Raw genomic sequence first — 19,555 nt, 5'->3', positions numbered from 1 at the left:
TTCTCCAGTGTATGTCTTTCTGTCTAATAAACTCAATACTAAGATATTGTCAGACTCCTTTGGCCTCAGTCTCTTCCAAAGTCACATGCCACACCCTGCATCAGAGCCATTCATTCAGTTGTCTCACGGTTAGTCTTAGAGGAAACTTCAAGGATCTGGTCAAATGCATCATCAGGTTGGGAGAGGAATTCCATTTGTGTTTTAAAGATTTTATTATTCATATTTAGAGAGCAGATATTTGAATCATCTAAAATTAGAAAGAAAGAAACATCTGCTTTTCCATTAATCTCCCTGGAAGCCTTAGTAGATTATCTAGGATCTGAAGCAGTCCTGGATGTTAACATTTCCAAACACTGATTGTCATATTTGCTATCAAGTTTTTGCTATAGTTCTGCAGCATTTTCATTTAATGGGTTTCTTTCCAACTTTCAAGAGGTGAGTTTATTACCACATATTGCCAGCAGGTGGCAGTGATAGCTTACAACTATGTCCCAAAAAACTAAATACGGTTTAAAATGTTCCCTTTAGTGAAGAAGGGCTGCACTAGCCATCTTGAACCCAAGTGGAAGATAATTTTTATGGTATACATTTTTAAATAAAATGATTGCCTAGGTAGTAGTAGGATATAGTGTATAAAAAGTTTCTGGAGCCAAGTGCAGTAGTGCATGCCTACAGTCCCAGTTACTCAGGAGGTTGAGGCAGAAGAATTGTGTGAGCCCAGGAGTTTAGGGCCAGTGAGGGCAGCACAGCAGAATCCTGTCTCAAACCCAGGAGTAATAACCACAGATTCTTAAATATGGGCTGGAGTCCTGACTCTCACCTTCTAGTGGTGCAACTTCAAATAAGTCCCTTAATCTAGCTGTGTTTCCATTTCAGCATCTGCAAAATGAGAATTATACTGGAAAGGATGCAGAGGTGTGAGGGTTAAAAGTTAATTTATGTGAACCTTTTTGAACAATGCTTGGTCAATAGTAAAGTAGAAGTATAATGTCATTATTAGATATAATTTAGCATCTCTCAGTAATCAGTCATTATTATTTCTTTTTTCCAACTTTAATTTCATATGAAGGCTTTAATGAGAATGTTCCTGCCTGACTTGTCTTGAGATCCAGCTGGGAGTCAGTAGTCCTTATGAAGAGGAACCCTTCATTCAACTCTTGGAACAAGTCCTTTTACACTTGTTTCAGCCATGAGCTGTAACAACCCTGGGAAGAATAGTCTGCTCTATACTTGTTTTCACATTAATCAAAGAGAATGCTGCAATTTGCCTTGATAGTAGTCTAAATTCCTGTAACCCAAGGTACTTCCTTGACCCTTTTTCTGCACCACTGAATAAAGACCAGAGTAGTTGCATTGAGTGTTCTTGTCTTGAATTGATTTTACGACTTTGTCTTTGATTAATATGGAAAACAATTCAGGAAGACACATTCAAGTTTTCTCTAATCAGAGGCATGTAGCATCCCATCTTCTCATTAACTGGTTTCAGGGTCTTCCAATCTTGTAGCTTGCAAGTGTGTTTAAGTGCTTTTCTTAATGTACGTTGCAGACCTCTCCTTTTTTTAAATACATATTTTAGTTGTATATAGACACTGTATTATTCAGCTTTTTTACCAATGTGACTAAAAGACCTGACCTGAACAACTATAGAGGAGATAAGTTTATTTGATGGCTCATGGTTTCAGAGGTCTTAGTCCATATAAGGCTGACTTCATTCCTTGGGGCTCAAGGTGTGGCTGAATATCATGATGAGATAGTGTAGCAGAGGGAAGCAGCACATATCATGATCAGAAAGCAGAGAGAGACTCCACTTTCCATATATAAACTATATACCCCATATCTATGCCCTCAATGAGCAAGTTCCTTCAGCCACACCATACCTGCCTCTAATTACCATTCAGTTAATCCTATTAGGGGTTTATTAAGGTTTTAGGTCAAGGCTATAATCCAATCATTTCTCCTCCAAACCTTCTTGCATTGTCTCATATGTGAGCATTTGGGGGACACCACATCTAAACCATAAGAGACAATATCTTTATTTTGTTTATTTTCATGTGGTGCTGAGGATTGATCCCAGTGCCTCACACATGCTAGGTGAGCACACTCTCACTGAGCTACAATGGCACACCCAAGACCTCTCATTTTTGGAGCTGTTTTCTGAAAGAGCATGTGTCCTTATTCACAGATTTTTCTAAGCAAAATCCAATCAAAGTTTTCAAACATGGCTTCATAGCATTAAATTAAGCATCCTTTTCTGTCCCTTACATCTCATTCTGTTATATTTGGTAATTAAATTTTCCCAGGTCAGACAACATAAGGTGAGTTGGCACTTTTGACCACTCCAGGGCTCTGGAGTTGGGGGCAGAGATGTCAGCCTGAAGGAGGAAACCACTCAGTTGGACTGATTTCAGGTGTTCAGTATGACCGAGTCTAGCCTTGTGTCTGTTTTCCAGTTCCTTATTTGTATGTTGCTGATCATACATCTTTTTGTGCATGGTTTTCAGGTGAAATTGGCATGAACTTAACAGCAGCAGATACTGTTATTTTTGTCGACAGTGATTTTAATCCTCAAAATGACTTATAAGCAGCTGCCAGAGCTCAACAAATTGGCCAGAACAAGTGAATGTGTTAAACATCTTCATTTTCCTGTTCTGTTGGCTTGTAGTTCTGGATTGGGGAGGAAGGTGAAGAATGTAGTCCTGAAAACAGTGTCATACTGGGAGTTGAGAACCACTGGGTTTTAACCCCATTTTGGCACTGACTTTCAGAGTCATGTTCAGTGGATCACATGATCAATTCAGTCTCATTTTGTTAAAAAGAACAGTTAAATTACAAATGATTAGAATAAAATATTAGGCACTAGTTAGAACCTAACTCACTTTAAAAATGGAGTTAAAGCTGGTATGGTAGTACATACCTGTAATCATAGCAACTTGGGAGGCTGAGGTAGGAGGATCACAAGTTCAAGGCCAGCCTTGGCAACTTACTAAAACCCTGTCTCAAAATAAAATATTTGGGGGCTGGGGTTGTGGCTCACTGGTAGACCACTTGCCTAACATATGTGAGGCAGTGGGTTGAATTCTTAGCACTGCATATAAATAAATGAATAAAATAAAGGTCCATCAACATCTACAAAAAATTTAAGTAAATAAATAAAAATAAAGCATTTTTTTTATAAAATGCTAGGGATATAACTCATTGGTAATGCTCCCCTGGATTTGCTTCTCAGTACCAGGAGAAGGAAAAAAAAATGGGTTAAGAGGTTGTGGAACTACCCTTTGACCTCAGGATAACATGCCTGCCAAGGGTTGTCCTTGGCTATAAATTAAGTCCCAATTGTGGTCACTTCATCATTCTTTCCCTGACTCTTTTGGAAAGGGTTCAGAGATAAGTTGGGGCCAGATCTCTCTAACAAAGGCTCAGGTCCAAATGAGCAATGTCCTTTGAATTGTTCTCTTAATATGGTCTTTGGTTCTGCTTCCTTTTTGGTGAATTTTTTTGGCATTCTATTCCCCCAGGCTTTGCAGACTCATAACACTTGACTTACATACAGGGCTGTGAAAGTCATTTGACTGATTGGCCGAGACACTGTGAAAGAATTAGTTTATAGGAAAGCAGCCTCCAAACTGCAGCTCACCAACATGATCATAGGAGGCCATTTTACTCTTGGAGCCCAGAAACCTCTGACTGATGCTGAACTCCAAGTAAAATATGTTGTTCTTTTATTTAAAGTCCCATGATTTATAATCAGCACTCTCTGTGGATGTGAATGCAAATAAAAAGTACCAATATTAACTACCCTTTTTCTCCAGTTACATATTAGTTTGTTAGCCTAATTCATACCCACTCAGTACCTACTACATGCAAGGTGCTATAGAAGCTAAATGAGTGTGTCACTTAAAGGCAGAGAAAATAGAATAAAGAGAATGAGCTTTAAACATTCAAATTTGGATTCAGATTTACACTTTATCACTTACTGGATGTATGACTTTGAGCAGGTAACTTAACATCATGGGTATAATCTCTCTGGGCTTTCCAAAAATGAGTATGCCACTAGTTATCTCAGAATTTGTTTGGGTTTTTTTTTTTTTTTTTTTGGTTGTTGTTGGTTTTTAAAGAAGAATTTGACTTAATCAGTGATGACTAATTCCATACCTCCTCTTTAATCCCAGACCTTTATGCAGTGAATTACAGTACTCATTCTATACCCAGAGGAGGATGAACAAGACTGGGAATTCAAAATTATACCATAGGATATATGGATAAAAGACTAGAGTTAATTTGCTTGAGGAAACAAAAATTAGATAGGAGTCAAATGCTGACTTGGAAGATTCTGGAGAGATCTCTCTTTTGGAAAAAGCTTAGAGTTATTCCATAGTAGCAGCTTCTGAGCTAAAATTAGAACCCATATTATAATGTACCCTAGGTCCTTTTGAGGAATTAGATACACAGAGATCAACCCCTAGGATCCTGGAATGATTCAGGCATGAAGTGAGTAAGAAATGGCTGACAAGGGCAGTAGCTATGGGAAGATCTGCTGTAGGAAATGTTGCAGAGAAGAAATGACAGGAGTTGACTGTTTTTTTTTTTTTTTTTTTTTTTGAGACAGGAAGTGAGAGAGATAACAAATACAAAGATGACTTTAAGGCTTTAAGCCTGAATGATGAGAATAGAAATTAGGAAGATAGGTGGTAAAGTGTTAGGAAGGTGAAAATAATGTAAGCTTTAGTCAACAGGGTTTGTAGTAAAAATCAATGTAAATTATCATTAGAGGGAGACTCAGAAAAGGAAGGGATTTCATTTCGAAAAGTTCACTACAAAAAACAGACTTTAAAAGACCAGCTATCAAAAAATTCGAGAGGTATGCAAAAGGGGAAAAATTACACAGTATTTTAAGCAGAATTATCAAGTTTACAATTAGTCCAAGTGTGGGTTAAAAAATAGCAGTTTTCTCTCACACACACCTGTATCTTTGCACATCAGTATTGCAGACAGGGATCGGTGCTGTTTTTTTAGGGAGTCATTGACATGCATGAAAAGTTCACAGTTTTTTGGGTACTAGAACCTGAAAGAGGAACCCTAGGTTTTGTTTGCTTGGTTTTTGTTTAGCATAGGGAGTAACTGTGGAGTCTGGCTTTTTCTATATTTTTAGTGTTCTGCATACTTATCTGTCATGGTGGTAGGGCAACTGTGCATTTTATTTTCACACTATTGAAGAGGCAATTACAAACGTAAGGTGAAAGCTTGAGAGGTAGGTACATACTGTAGATGTCTAAATACATTTCTTCACAGAACCTTGAGAGATGAGATCATTGTGGGCTGTAGTGAAGGTGAACATATTGGGAGTTAGAGGAAATGAGGTCTCAAATGCTCAAACTCTTCCCCAGTGGAGGGAACTCCAGGCATTCAATTAGGGGTTTCCCTGTGATGTGGTCTACCAGAACATCATTGTGAAGTGCACAGGCACAACTTCCTGCTGTGGGCCAATGTAGACTGCTGGCTGTTGGAGGGGACCTTGGTGGGACTTCATGCCCAGGCCAGGGGCAAAAAAATCTCATTCTGGTTCTGTATGATTTTTTTCCTCTGCATCCAGAAAATGAAGTATTTATGGTTTCCAAGGGCAAGGGTAATAACTCACTGACTTGTCTCAAAAGAAAGCAGAGCATTTTTAAAAAAAATTATTAAAGAATCTAATAGTAAAAGACATGGTTTTGGTTTGATAAATCTAAGAAGTGTAGAGTTGAGAAATCCTGAAAAAGGACAGCAGGTTCTTTATCCTGCAAGGAGAATACAACAGAGAGAGAGGGACAGATATAGATACAGTGAACATTTATTGAATGCTTACTGTGTGCTAAGCATTGTCTGAGGTGTACTTCTTCCAGTTGTTTTATGAAGAGTAACAGAAGAATGACGTAGACAATGTCTTTAAAATTTTTAAGAAATTTTCTAAACATCATTCAGAGCCACTCTAATCCAAGCACTCTGTAACTTCCAAATCCATGCCCTTAATTACTATAATATACTGTTTTTCATTTTTGAAAAAAGGTAGTTCCTTAAAAACACATTGTGAGTGCTCAGTAACAAGGGAAGCCAGGAGATTTAAATCCAAGGGAGTGGAAGGGAGGGTCCCAGTATGAACTGAGCTTCATCATAAATATTGACTTTCTTCTATTTTGATTACTAAATGCCAAAGCTGTAATATATATATATATATATATTATATGTATTTAATATATATATGTAATATATATGTAATATATATATGTATTTTTATATATTATGTTTATATATATAAATATATATGTATATATATTAATGTAAGTAATTTATATACATATTTATGTATATGTCTCTGTGTGTGTGTGTATACACACACACAGAGACATATACATAAATATGTATATGTAAATATATCCAGGTATGTTCTTGCTTAGTTTTTATCTCAAGTGTTTTTAAGCTACAGAATACCTTTAAGTTTCCAAGTTACAAAATAGACACTCTAGAGATAACCAACCAAAACTAAAAGGGCAAAATGCAAATGAGGGTCCATCATGTGGATTCCAATTGTTTCAGAACTCTTAAGTGATAGTTCTTAGGAAGGTGTAAAGTTGCATTAGCAAGTGAAAACCAGGTAATACTATCTAAGCTTTCTGTGGTTCCTGTGGCCTTAGGAAATAGACAGAGTATCCCCTAGACAGGATTGAGAGGAAAGGGCAGGATTGGGAGTGCACAGGACTCTTCAGGGAGATTGAAATTAAGAAAAGGCCTTTAGGCTTTGGTGATCAGGATTGTTATTGTTTTTCCAAGGTGTTCCATAAAGTAATGAGGTAGGAAAGCAATTTGGCAAAGGAAAGGAGTCAGCTTATTTTGAAGTGAGGTACTGAGTGGCATCTTCTCTTTCTAAGAAGTTTGACAGTGGGAGAGGTAGGAAGGTAGCTAACAGGGTGTCTGACTTCTCTCAGGACTGCTGGAAGTACCTGTAAAAAATAGCTGGTGAGAGGTGCTATAGAAGATGCAGGAAATCATTTTATTCTTACCATTCCCCCAAAATAAAAGAAATTGGTGGCTAATAAATTTTTGTTGCAGTTTTAGATAGTTATCAAGGTCATCATTTATCACCTTTATGCTTATTTCTCATCTAACCCAACAATAGCCTGGTTCAAGTCATCTGCCATGGGTGAGAAGAAAGTTCACAAGGGAAGGAATGTGCTTAGTATCACTTAGACACTCAGCAGATTACCACACCTGATCTTTGTTTTACTGAGAACTAACTGGACTTTTTGTTTTCTCCATTCAAGTTGAGTGAAATACTCAAATTTGGCTTTGATTAACTGCTGTCTTCTAAGGGGAGCACCATGGATGAGATAGACCTGGATTCCACCCTGGGAGAGATGGCCAGCAGATCTCTGATGCCTTGCCTGCAGCTGGAAGAGGGAGCAGAGAGCAATAGGAAGGAAGTGATTTGGGGGTTAGGGTGAGCAAATGGCACAGTCACCTCAAACTAGGGCATGAGTGTTATGCATCTCCATAGGAAGTCCTGTATCCTACACCCTGGGACCTCCTTTTCCTACCCAGCCCTATTGTCATCTTGAGCACATTCTTTAGGTTTCTTGATCCAAGAAACTGAAAATATATATGGCTGTTCCCATGTGGTTGAACTTTGAATTCAAGTCATGATATTAATGTTTATGGTCCTGTCATCAAGGGTTCAGTTTGTAGCTTTTCTCACTTGATGCAAACATCTTATCTGGTGTTTAGTGGAGAAGCATGCTGTCTTTATGATGATGCTATGCACAGTGATTTCTCTTCTCAATAGTAGACTTTTTTAATTGTAGCTAATATTTATGGGCATTTATTGTGGGTTCATCAATAGTGCTGCCAACTATGTCATGTGCTTTATATCTTTTTCCATTTAACCTTCATAAGAGCCATGAGGTGTAGATCATTTTGTCTTCCTTTTTCTTTTTTCTTCAAATTTTGTTAAAATATGTATTTTAAAGCATTTTTTGTAGATGTAGATGGACAGCATGCCTTTGTTTTGTTTATTTACTTTTTGAATGCAGTGCTAAGGATCAAACCCAATGCCTCACACATGCTAGGCAAATGCTTGGATACTAAGCAATAGCCCTAGCCCCAATATTTTTCTTTTTATCCTTTTCTATTCTGAAATTTTTGAAATTCAGATTTGAAGGGATTTTAGGGTTTTGTTTTTGTCTTTTCTTTTCACATAATGGCTTTGTATCATGTTCCCTAATATTGCATAACTTTTAAAATGACTATTTTACTGTATCAGCAGCTATAGGGACTCAATATGGCCAGGAGTGAGAGGGTTCTTACTGAGCTTCTTAATTCAAGAGTTCCTTCTAGCTGAGCATGGTGGTGCATATCTTTAATCTCAGTGGCTCAGAAGCAGAGGCAGGAGGATCCTGAGTAAAAAGCCAGCCTCAGCAAAAGCAAGGCACTAAACAACTCAGTGACACCCTGTCTCTAAGTAAAATACAAAATAGGGCTGGGGATCTGACTAGGAGGCTGAGTGCTCCTGAATTCAATCCCAGAACTGAGAACCTCACAAAAAAGAGTTTCTTCTACAACCAATACAGAGAAGCACCATGGTTCAGTAGGTGGTGCTTCATTTACTGGTAGGGAGTGGGCTGGGAAAGGCTTTTGGTTTGGTAATTCTCAATTTTTACTACTTGCTTCATTCTTTCTCTTTGCCATAAAATTGTCAAAGGATGCCTCCCTTTTTAAATTACCTCTTTCTTATCTAAAAACAGTTCTTTCTCAAATTTTTAACTGCATTTACTTTCTGGCCTTTCCCTATTGATTATTATGTAACCACTGCTGTGATCTACCAGGACTCAGACCCATGCTCATTGTTTTCCCACTTGGACTGTGATTCTCATTTTGGAGAATAAATTTCCTCTGGCACTACTAGAAACCCACTGTCCTTTCTTCTATGCAATCTCTGACTGCCCCTACCCAGACAAGTGAGCACTTCAGAGCTGGCTCACCTAGTTTGGGATGTTCATTTCTCTACTTACCTACAAATGGAAGTTTAGAGTAGTTTCTGATTCCTAATTTTGTAGTAGGCTTTGATTAGGGGTGGTTTCATTATCCTTGTTGATTGGTGCAATTTTTATAGGATATATGAAGAATTCAAAATTCAGGTGACTGTCATTATTTTACAGAACACTTTTTTTTTTTACTTTTCTTGTGTTTTATCTTTAAAAATGTTTACAATTGTATCACATTTATATTCAAGAACTCTTTCTTGTTTTCTATTTATTGTTTGTATCCTGTTCTCATTTCAAGGATATAATATCCTCACTGAGGACATTTATTATAGTTTTTTAAAATATATCCCAGGGAGAATATTTATTATGTCTTTTCAAAAATGTTGCCCTGCCCACTATATTGTCTCTTTTTCTCCATTTGCTTACCCTCCTTCCTCTATTTGCTCCTCCTTCTTCCTCTTCTTTTTTCAAAAAGAATCCCTTGTTCTTACTAGCAGTTTTCCTGAAACATCTGGTGTCCTGTGACTATCTGATCAGGGTGCTGGTGAAATGCCCCAAAGCTGACAGATAGCTCTGTTGTGAGCATGTGGACAGCTTTTGGGCCTCATGCCAGCAGCACTGGTTGGCAATTTATATTTTGCAGTGGGTGAGTCTTTCCAGACACCCAGATTTGAAGACATCACTAGACAACTCATTTTATCCTTAGACGAGTCCTCTTTTATCATCCTTGGAAGATAAACCATTACAGAAAAAATTGTTTAAATTGAAAATACAGGGATCCAAGAGCTCATGGTGCTCCCATTATTTGGTGTGTGGATCCCTTCAGTTCCCCCATGTTGTGGTGCCCTGTAAGGACCATGAGTCCTAAGTTTTTAGAGTATTGAAAGGGTTTCTATTCCTCTTGTTAGTCCCAGCTGGATACCTGTGTTTTCTTTCCACAGCTCTTCTTAAACTGTTTTCATTTTCCAAAGAGTTTGTGAAAATTTTAACATACCATTGCCTCATACTGCTTTTTAGTAATCCATTTATTGTCATTTAGCTGTTTCAGGTGAGAGGAAAAATAAATGTGTGTGGTCATAATTTTAAGTTATATTTGATGACCTTAGTATCAAGTTTACTCCCTTTTCTGTAATCATCTATATTAATTTAATTTTATTTGCTAGAACAAAATAAAATTGCAGTGTTTTTAGAAAGATGATTGTATATCTTCACCTGCCTAAAAAGAGGTATTTTTCCAGACAATCTAACTGCCCCAAAATTCTCCAGTTTGATTAAAATCTGGAATGTTGTCTTCAATGACCATGTCTTGATTCTCTTTGTGATAAATTGTTCCTCTGGCAGGATACAGATGAGGGTCTAGACCTGTGGGCTCCAGTTGCCTATTAGAAACAGACTAAAGAAATGGAGCATCATTAAAAATAATGTAAATAAACATTAAAGAATAGTAATTAGAGCAGCCCAATCAAATTTAAGTAAAAAGTAAGGTTGCTTTACCTTTAATGCTAAAGTTTTTATAAGAACATTCACATGGTAAATTGAGAATTTTATGCAGTTTGATGCTATATATGTTGATCATATTTGACACATCTCAGCTCTTTATTTTTTCCACTTGTTGATAGAGTGCCTCACTGAAAGACCCCTGCTGATTTAAGTAGCAAATGCTAATTAGTATTACAGCTAGTTAGATTTGGGTACAAGTGTGAAGAAATTGATCTCTTGAAAATGAAAATATTTTGTTTTCATACTCTCTAGGGAAAACAGAGTTGATTTCATATGGCTGTGAAAATACATTATTTGATAACGTGCTATTAAATACACTTCACTTTTGAATCATTATCTTACCTATCTGTAGTTACTGGTCTTGGTTGTTTATCACTTGATTCATGATCTTGGCAGATCACCCAACATCATTGGGCTTTTGTGTCTTCATCTGTAAAATAGTGCTATTAATGTCTTCTTTACTCCTTTACTGCAAAAATCAAATGTGGTAATAGATGTGAAATTGCTCTGATAGCATAAAGTGCTACTTAAGAATACTATATCAGCTGGCGGTGTCACTCAGAGCTCTTACCTAGCAAGTGTGAGTCCCTGGGTTTGATCCCAAGTACTGCAAAAATTAAGAAAAAAATCATACTATTTTCCTTGCTGTTTTTGCCATATTTATTTGCAAGCATGTTTTCTCTCTAATTTTCTATACACACTAATCTACTGAAAAGAACATACTGATCTTATAATCAGAAAAACCTACCTTTTTCATTTTGTAGCAGAGAGAATTAATGAACCCTTTAATCCCTGGTGAATCTCAGTTTCCTCTTTCATAAGTGGGGTTAGTTATACCAGGATTGAGGTAGGAAACATGAAGATTCTTTGTGAGATCTACAGAGAATATTATAAATCTAAGGAACTATTTTTGTGATTTTTTAAAATTTTCTAATAGATTTGTCCCATTATTTCTTTTAATATTATAGAAAAAGGAAAAAAGAGTTGAGTATTAAAAGTGTGTTTGGACTAAAAAATGTTGAGATTTTATTAGGGGATCTTAATAGTCAGTGAGATTTGCACTGGGAATATATGTGGAATGAATGAATGATTTGAGACTCGGAAGCATAGAGGGATTCAGCAGAGATTACCACATAATGTAGGGTAGGCCAAAGGGGTTTAAGCTAATGCTCTGTCCTTTGAAAAGTGAACATGTATAGAACCCAAACTCATCAGTATTGGTGCAACAGGAAATGAAATGCCTTCCTCACAAGCTGGTCTTCACCCATTTAGAGTATGGGCTATTCTCTTATTCACCTAGTTATTGCTTTGAATAGCATTAACCTATTTTTCAATGTCTTAACATTTCTCACACTTTCTGTTTTATATTCTTAGAGAAACATATGTATTTATTTGATGGTAAAGATTATTCTAAAGAGCCTAGTAATGAAGACAGAAAATCCTTTAAACCACTGGTGAATCTTCAGAAAAATCTTTTGGGGAAAAAAAAAAGTCAAGAGGGTCGGTTACTCCATAATAAATGCAGTGTAAGTGCTGTTAATTTGTGTGAGATCATAAGTTCTTCCAAACTTTCTTTCTATAAAAGAACCAAAAATGATCCAGTATCATTTTTTTTTTGTTCTCTTAGGATGATTTAAGAAATAAGTGTCTCTTGAAATGTAACAAATTAACTGAACCCTAGTATAAAAACTATGTAATAATCTAGCATAAAAAACATTAGTAAGGTGAGTATATTGTACAATTTAGTGTAGGTAAAAGCAGCCCTGTCCCTCTTCTAAACCACCCCTAAAGGGATCACCATATTAAATCAAAATACCATATCCTGTTGTCAATCATCATGATTCTGATTATTTATTTTCTCTGCATTATTACTTAAATACTCTTGTCATGAAGATATAGAAATACAAAAAATTAAACTCAATCTCATAAAACACATTACAAGTGTTAAGACTGGCACAACCATAATGCCAAGGGAAGTACAGGCAACCTCTACCTTCAAAAGAGATTGAATTGAGCTAAACATTGAATAATGATGGATTTAAGAGGACAGTCTCAGAGAGCAATTTAGGTAAGGGCAAGACCTGATACAAATATACTTAGAGTCATACTGGAAAATATCTATACAGGAGTAGTAGGAGAAAAGATTAGAAATTTGAACTAGAGTATTATTATAAAACACTGATACCAGTCTTAAAAGTTTGTACTTCATTCTGAGAAACAGTGGTTTCTGGGTTTCAGTGTATGCAAGAAATGCCTAGGAGGTGGGATATTGGTGACTAAATTCATTTTGACTCTTGAGATTCTTCCTATCTTCTACCATGCACTACTGGAGATTGAATCCAGGTGTGCTTTACCACTGAGCTACATCCCCAGCCCCCCCATTTGTTTTTGAGACATAGTCTTGTTAAGTTGCCAAGGTGGTTTTGAACTTATGATTTTCCTTCCTCAGTTTCCTGAGTTGCTTTGTGTTATGGTTTGGGTGTGAGGTGTTCCCCCAAAGGCTCATGTGTGAAACAATGCAAGAACATTCAGAGGTGAAACGAACCCACTGACTCCCATGTACTTGGTGGGCACTCTATCACTGACCCACAACCTCAGCCTACATCCAGCAAGTTTTTAATCATGGTTTTTCAATTGCATACCTGTTTGAGTGAAGATCACAGCTGAAAAAAGCAGGTCCCAGGTAGACTTCAGAGCAGCCAAGCCTCAGCTAACTTCTCCTATCCCAGTGGGCTACATGGGACTTCCATAACCACAACTTCCTTCCTGTGCTCAGCTCTGCCCTTCACTTCTTTCTCTTTCAGAAATAACTTCTTTGAAAATGCACAAAAAGTATTCGTCATGAAGAGAGACATGGCCACCCAGCAGGTTGCCCAGGTTGATGGACTCTGTGTCTGCTGGATCCGTGGTCAAGTCCAAGGCCTCTGTATCCTGTACAATCCACACTGGTACAGCCCAGGGTCCAGACATCTTAGCTGTACCTTCCCACATCATATGGCCACCAAGAACAAACCCATAAGCTCTGAGACACTGTGAGAATTCATCCATCTTCAAGTCACCCAAGAAAACAACACTCTTTACCTTCCTGATCCCTGAGACTTCCACGATGGATAAAATCCAAGCACTGTAGCAGTAGCCACTCCAAGGAATAGGGCAATGGCCAACCAGTGCCATCCCCACAAACCAAGCCAGGTAGAAATATCTCAACATATCTGCCCTTCCCATTACCCTGTGGTTAGGAAGAAGAATAGATCTGTCTCTTTTGCCATTACCATGCCCAGATGCAGAGACTTCCTTTCAGTTGACAGCAGCCACCTTTACCAAGGTCAATTTTAACCCCATCTAAGTTCAGGGGAAAGGAAGGTAGCATAGAGTACTCACAGTTGGCAGGCCCATATCATCCAGGCCAAGGAAGACTTTCAACGACTGATAGCCACTAACATTTGGGATGCAGACCTCCTCTGCTACCCCAGGTGGTTCTTGAAGTCCCTGCTCACTGAGGGAGATGGACTCTCATGAGTAACAACAGTACAATCTATCTCAGGCTTCACTGTGTGGCTCAAACCATAGCATTTAATTCACTTAAACAACCAAAGCCAAAAAAGGAAATATAACTCATTCCAAATTGCAGCCAAACAGACTCTAAAACAAAATACTAAACAGACTACTGAAATCAAATGAGAAATTAAGAATATTTTCTAAGTCACACTTGCATCTCTGTGGTTGAAGTCTGAAGTTCCATTTGAGGTCCTTCCTTCCATTGTATCTGGTTTTCCCTGAGTTAATTCCAGCTCTGTGGGCACCTCATCTGCTTGATGCAGGAACAGTCTCAGTCCCATTGGCACCCTACCCCAAAACCTGCACAGCATTCTTTCCTTCTTTCATCCATCCTGCTGCTTAGGTGAGGTGGGCAGGACAGAGCTGCACCTATCTTTTATATGAAGCCTGAAGTTAGGAGACATATTCGTCATCTTCAGAGGCAGAGATGATTCTGCCCCAGGTCCTGGCATCTGGATTGAAGTTCTAAGTTTATCCCCTCACCTAGAACTGATGCAAAGTTTTTTGAAAACATGCTCCTGCCCTCCAGAGCTCACCTCCAGGTGGGAAGATAAAAACCATATATATATAAACCAGTGCCCATGTTTTCAGTTTGACTTGTGTGGGCTGCATAGGCCTAGAGCTGACATTGCCCACTGTGCTGGTCAGGCTTGGTGAGCAGTGTTGTAGTGTAAAAAGGGAGCTTCTTGCAGGTAGGCATAAGTCATGGAGGCACTGTAAATGCCACCTTGCAATCCCTGTGCCTAGAAGTGACTTCCAACCTCTGTGCTGGAGCAGGATATGTCAGAAGGGACCTTGTGCTGCAGGATCAGGGCTTTTGTCCACTGGAGTACTACTAAGACACAGAGTGACTGTGGAGGGCATGGAGAATGTTCATGCAGAACCAGCTTGGGACCACAAGGGTTTGAGTTCCTCTGTCACAGATACCTTCCCTGAGGCCTGCAAGCATTCTCCTCTGGGAAAAGGGAGTGCAGGGCCATCCACTCTGTCCAGAATCCTTGGAGCCATCTTTCACCAGGTGAGTGGGTTTTAGTTGAACCTACTGAATTTTTGGACATATGTAAAGTCACACTGATGAGCCATCAGCACATCCCCAGTGATGCTAAGTCCCTGGATCTAACCAGGGCTCTTACCTCAGTTCAGGGCCCTGGGTCAGTGCAGAGTCCCTCTTCTAGAAGAAATGAATGTGGTGAGGTGGAATGGTGCACAGGTTCTTTGAATCAGCTCATGAGCAGAGAGGGAAAGCCTGGGTGGTGGTCTTCCCTCCAGCAGCCTCATTCACAGTCTCACCTCAAAGAGGAATGGTTCAGCATGGGTTGAGTCAGGTGTGAGAGCATGGGGGATCAAAAGCAAATATCCAAGCTTCGTGAAAGTCTATGATGGCTATCAAGGTGACAGCAAACCGATTGATGCTCTGAGTACTTTGAAATGCAACTGAGAAATATCTCAGCATTGTTCCTGGCTGTGGGCCCAGGGATGAGCAAGCAACAGAACTGTTCACCTCCACTACATCTTGTGACCCAAGATGAAAGCTTCTGAGCATGCAACATGGCCCCAGGCCCATTTTATAGCCCCAGGACTGCCCACATGATACTTCCCCTGATCAGCTCTGATAGAATGAACTTGCATGGTGAGGCTGGAGGCATATCCAGTCCATGTAGTCTACAGTCAGGGTGGTCTCTGCCCATCAGACCTCTGGGTTGAGTCCACCCAGAAACCAGGAAGCATTTTATACAAGACTTAACCCAGATAATATTGGATCCCAGGAAATTTTGAAGAGGCCCACACACTTGATCTCTTCACATTCCCACTTTGCGTGCCTTCCTGGTCTCTGTAGCCTCCACAGTCACAGCGTGCCCAACACAGTGGTGCCTAACATGACTTGAATACAGATTTTTCCCCTTTCATATTTCTTCTGGTCAGTGATGGCTGTTTCCTTCATTTTTCTCTATTTAGGCAGAATAAAGAGATACTAGCCATGTGGATGAAGCTGGTTCTGGAGATAAATATGTGCCCACTTCTCTCCATCCTGCTGGCCATGGAGAGAATGGGTGAGAATGTCCAGAGGAGCCATAACCCCAGGAACCCAGGGAGCCCTCACTTTTTCTCTCCTAGCTGCTCACCTGCAGCCCTTCCTTCACACGAACACATTGTCAGAGGAAGTGAGATCCAGCCTCCTGCTGTTGATTGCAGCCTCAAGTCAGACTGTAAATGTAGGTACAATCTTTCTCTGTCCCATCTCTGGACAATATCTAGACTCTCTTTGCTTTTTCAGGTATCAGATGGATCCTCAACTTGGGGTTAAGTCATTGGATAAATGAAGCTCAATCTTATTTCTTATCTGTGAAATGGGGGAAGTGTCTCCCCCTAGGTTGTGCAAGTACAGCCCCCAGGATAAGAACTGGGCACTGCAGGTGTTTACTGCAGTCAGTTCTGGCCCCTGCATGGACCAAAAGAAAGGGATCTGAGGCCCAGGTCTACTCTGCCTGGCTCTGCAGGCCAAGGCCCAGTGACAGGGCTGCAGGGGAGGAACAGAAGCAAGAGCACCAGCAGGCTAATGGGCTGTCTAACAGGGATTCAGTCCCAGTGCTTGGAGCTCAAGCTGCAGGGACTGTGTAGCCACATCCATTCACAGTGTCCTGCAAGCCTGCACAGGACCAGTGGGTAATGGGACCAGTGACCCAACTCCACTTCAGATGTAGCCTCTTGATGTATATTACAAAATTATAAGCCTGGGTAGAAAAACCTATGGCTAGACCATTTGTACCATTTTGGATGCTGGACATGTGATTACTGTAGATAAAGTAGGAAAAACAGATTTGGGAACATGAAGAACAACATGAGACTGTGCCTTAGTTTCACCATGTGAGACTGAAGTGCCATGAATTTCCTCCATGAACATGCTGTGTGTCTGCACTTGTGTTTTGTTGCTGTGTCTGCTCACCAAGTTCTTACTTCTGTTCCAGTAAAGCCAGCAGCCCTGGATCCATGTGGCAACATCTCTGTCCAGCCTTCCTCCCAGTTTCCGGGGCCCATGTGAGTATCTGTGTTTGGAGGATCATCATTGCCATGAGCTCCCTAGGACCCAAACCCTGCTCCCTGTTCCTCTGCTCCCTTGATTTTGCCCACGATTCCCACCCACCTTGGGGTAGAGTCTGGCTGAATGTCCTTCCTGAGCACAGGGCCCCATCATTACCTGTGGGTCACCCCACAATCAGGGCCACAGGGTTCTGATCCCAGGGCCAGTGTTTGACCCACACCTTAGTGATTGACCACCATCTCCCACCCAGCAGAACCAGGCCCTCAAGTGTGAGGCATGTTCTGAGCTGAGTGGGATAAAGGGATACATGTCTGTGTTCATTGACATGTCACTCACCCCCAAAATACAATTAACAACAAGTTCTCAAAACTGGAAACAACTGAAAATGCTTTTGTGTCCATTTTTTTAATTTAGATGTCTCATAAACCACTTTGTCTAACTTACTCTTTAGAGCATGAAGCGGAGGATCTTATATGCAATTAATACTGAAACTGATTTAAGGATGAATTTTGCTTCAAGATTGTCTTTGTTATCTCCATTTCTTCTGTTTTTGCTTCATGATTTTATAAGTAGTTTCAATTTTACTGTTGGTACATATGCTTATTAAAATGATGTATTTTCAAGTAGTATGACTGAAAGTCTTAAAATGTAAGAAACTGGAAACTAGCAGTGTTGTATAAAACAATATTAGATGATGTGTACAGAATCTTTTAAATGTTAATATTAGGAGCATCTCATTGGTTCCTGTAATACAAAGCTTCTCCCCTGCCCTTACCATTGCATTACAACCTAGTTTGTCAGTCTGAAAGCTGCTCTCCTGCCCTTCCCATTTCAGCCATTTTCCAACCTCCCAACTTCTTGTCAGTCTGTGAACATCCTAGCTAGCTATTGGTTCATCAGTCAGCTTGCAATATCCTTCTCCGTTATTGGTTTCCTGTTAGCCTGGCAGAATTCAACTGCTTGAGCATAGCTTCCTTGCCATCTTTTCTCTTGCTTTCTCTCTCCTACTCAATTGCTTTCTCTCTCCTCCTCACTTTTCCACTCTCTCTAGCATGCCTTTTATCTTTTCCTCTAATTTTCTCTCTTATCCTGAAGGGAGACACTCTGTTTGCTTAATAAACTCCCTTATGTGATTTCCCATGCCTGGTGTGTTTTTTGTGTTTTATTACAGTTTTCTACCTAGGATGCACACAGTGCTGGGTCCAGTCCCAAGAAAAAACATGTAAAATGACTCATGCAGTGTGAATACTACTAGCATTACATTTAGTATAAAACTTACCAATATCAGTAACAGAGTCGTGAAAGGTAATGACTAGTTTCAACATTATTTTCTGTAATTTGCCCTTCCAAGTTTAGTTTTCCTTCACAATTTAAAAAAAATGAATGGTGGGATTTTAATCTTCAAAAGATTTGAATTATTTATATAATATTTAGATGATGTTAGATTTTTGTACTTTTTTCAAATAAAATACTGCTTATTGTTAAAAGGCAATATCTTCAAAATCATCTTATACTTGAAAAACCCTCTGATAAGCAAGTTTTATTTTAAAAATTAACCATTTCTTAAGCATGTAAATAGGTTATAAACATAAAAGATATATCACTGACCACTAATCATATTGAAATTAATATACAGTTTAGATCCCAAAGTCACTTTATGTGAAGAACCTTTGACAAGTTAAATAAAGCATTTAATTTTAAAAGTTTTTTATTAAAATAATGATTCACAATCCAGGAGCACAAGAGCAGAAGAGTAGGGCCACAGGTTCAGGCAGTATTGAGAAACAGAAAAGAGATGCAAGCTCTAAAAAGCTCAATTGGTTACAAAGTCAGCTTGAAGGTTGCAAGTTGTGTTGTCTCCTTTGGTCAGCTGAGACCTCCCTGCTGTGACTGGCTGGGACTCTCACTTACAATAGAATTATCTTAGCTTTCTCTTAGCTAGGCTTTGAGCACTAAAACTGATTGCAAATGGATCTTAAATTCACAGTAACTTCAGGGGTGGGAGAGCCAGAGAAGGAGGAGTGTACACAGATAACATGGAGCCACACTATCCACTCAAGACTGTTTCCACATGGAATGGAAAACAACAACCCAGGGCATTTTGCTTAAGGGATTAGTACCCTAAGGAGCTTCTGGCTGAAGGTGACCTACCTCCATCTAACTGCAAGTCTTCTCGAGTTGCAAAAAATGTTCATGGTAGGCAGAAGACCATCCTCTGTGTAAAAGATATGCTGGGATAACCTGACTTTATCACACACCTCAGCTGCAGTTAGACTGTGCAGATGTGTCAGGGGCTGCAACCATGGGACTCAGCTCCAGCACTGGATTGTGAGGGAAGTCAACACCATATGCTGGGGTCACACTTCCTGAATTTTCTGAGTTTAAATGTTTAGATATTTATGTATCTCAGGGGCTTAGGTTGCAGCTGGTCCTCCATATTTGCAGA

General features: G+C 39.3%; 1 pseudogene across 1 annotated transcript in view; it reads left to right on the top strand.

Moving 5' to 3' along the window:
- LOC306652864 (chromodomain-helicase-DNA-binding protein 1-like) overlaps positions 1-19,555 on the top strand; it is a 75,994-nt pseudogene that overhangs the window by 43,888 nt on the left and 12,551 nt on the right. Inside the window, exons 9-14 of the transcript in view lie at positions 2,498-2,616; positions 3,551-3,701; positions 7,296-7,454; positions 11,886-12,054; positions 13,316-13,459; positions 14,847-15,087. The product of the transcript in view is annotated as a chromodomain-helicase-DNA-binding protein 1-like (transcript). The remainder of the gene's footprint in view (positions 1-2,497; positions 2,617-3,550; positions 3,702-7,295; positions 7,455-11,885; positions 12,055-13,315; positions 13,460-14,846; positions 15,088-19,555) is intronic.

Source organism: Sciurus vulgaris, assembly GCF_902686455.1.
Source record: "Sciurus vulgaris genome assembly, contig: HiC_scaffold_624_arrow_ctg1, whole genome shotgun sequence".
NCBI classification, from domain to species: Eukaryota; Metazoa; Chordata; class Mammalia; order Rodentia; family Sciuridae; genus Sciurus; species Sciurus vulgaris.
Note: the sequence above shows the minus strand (reverse complement) of the source record. Positions and strands in the feature narration are given on the sequence as shown.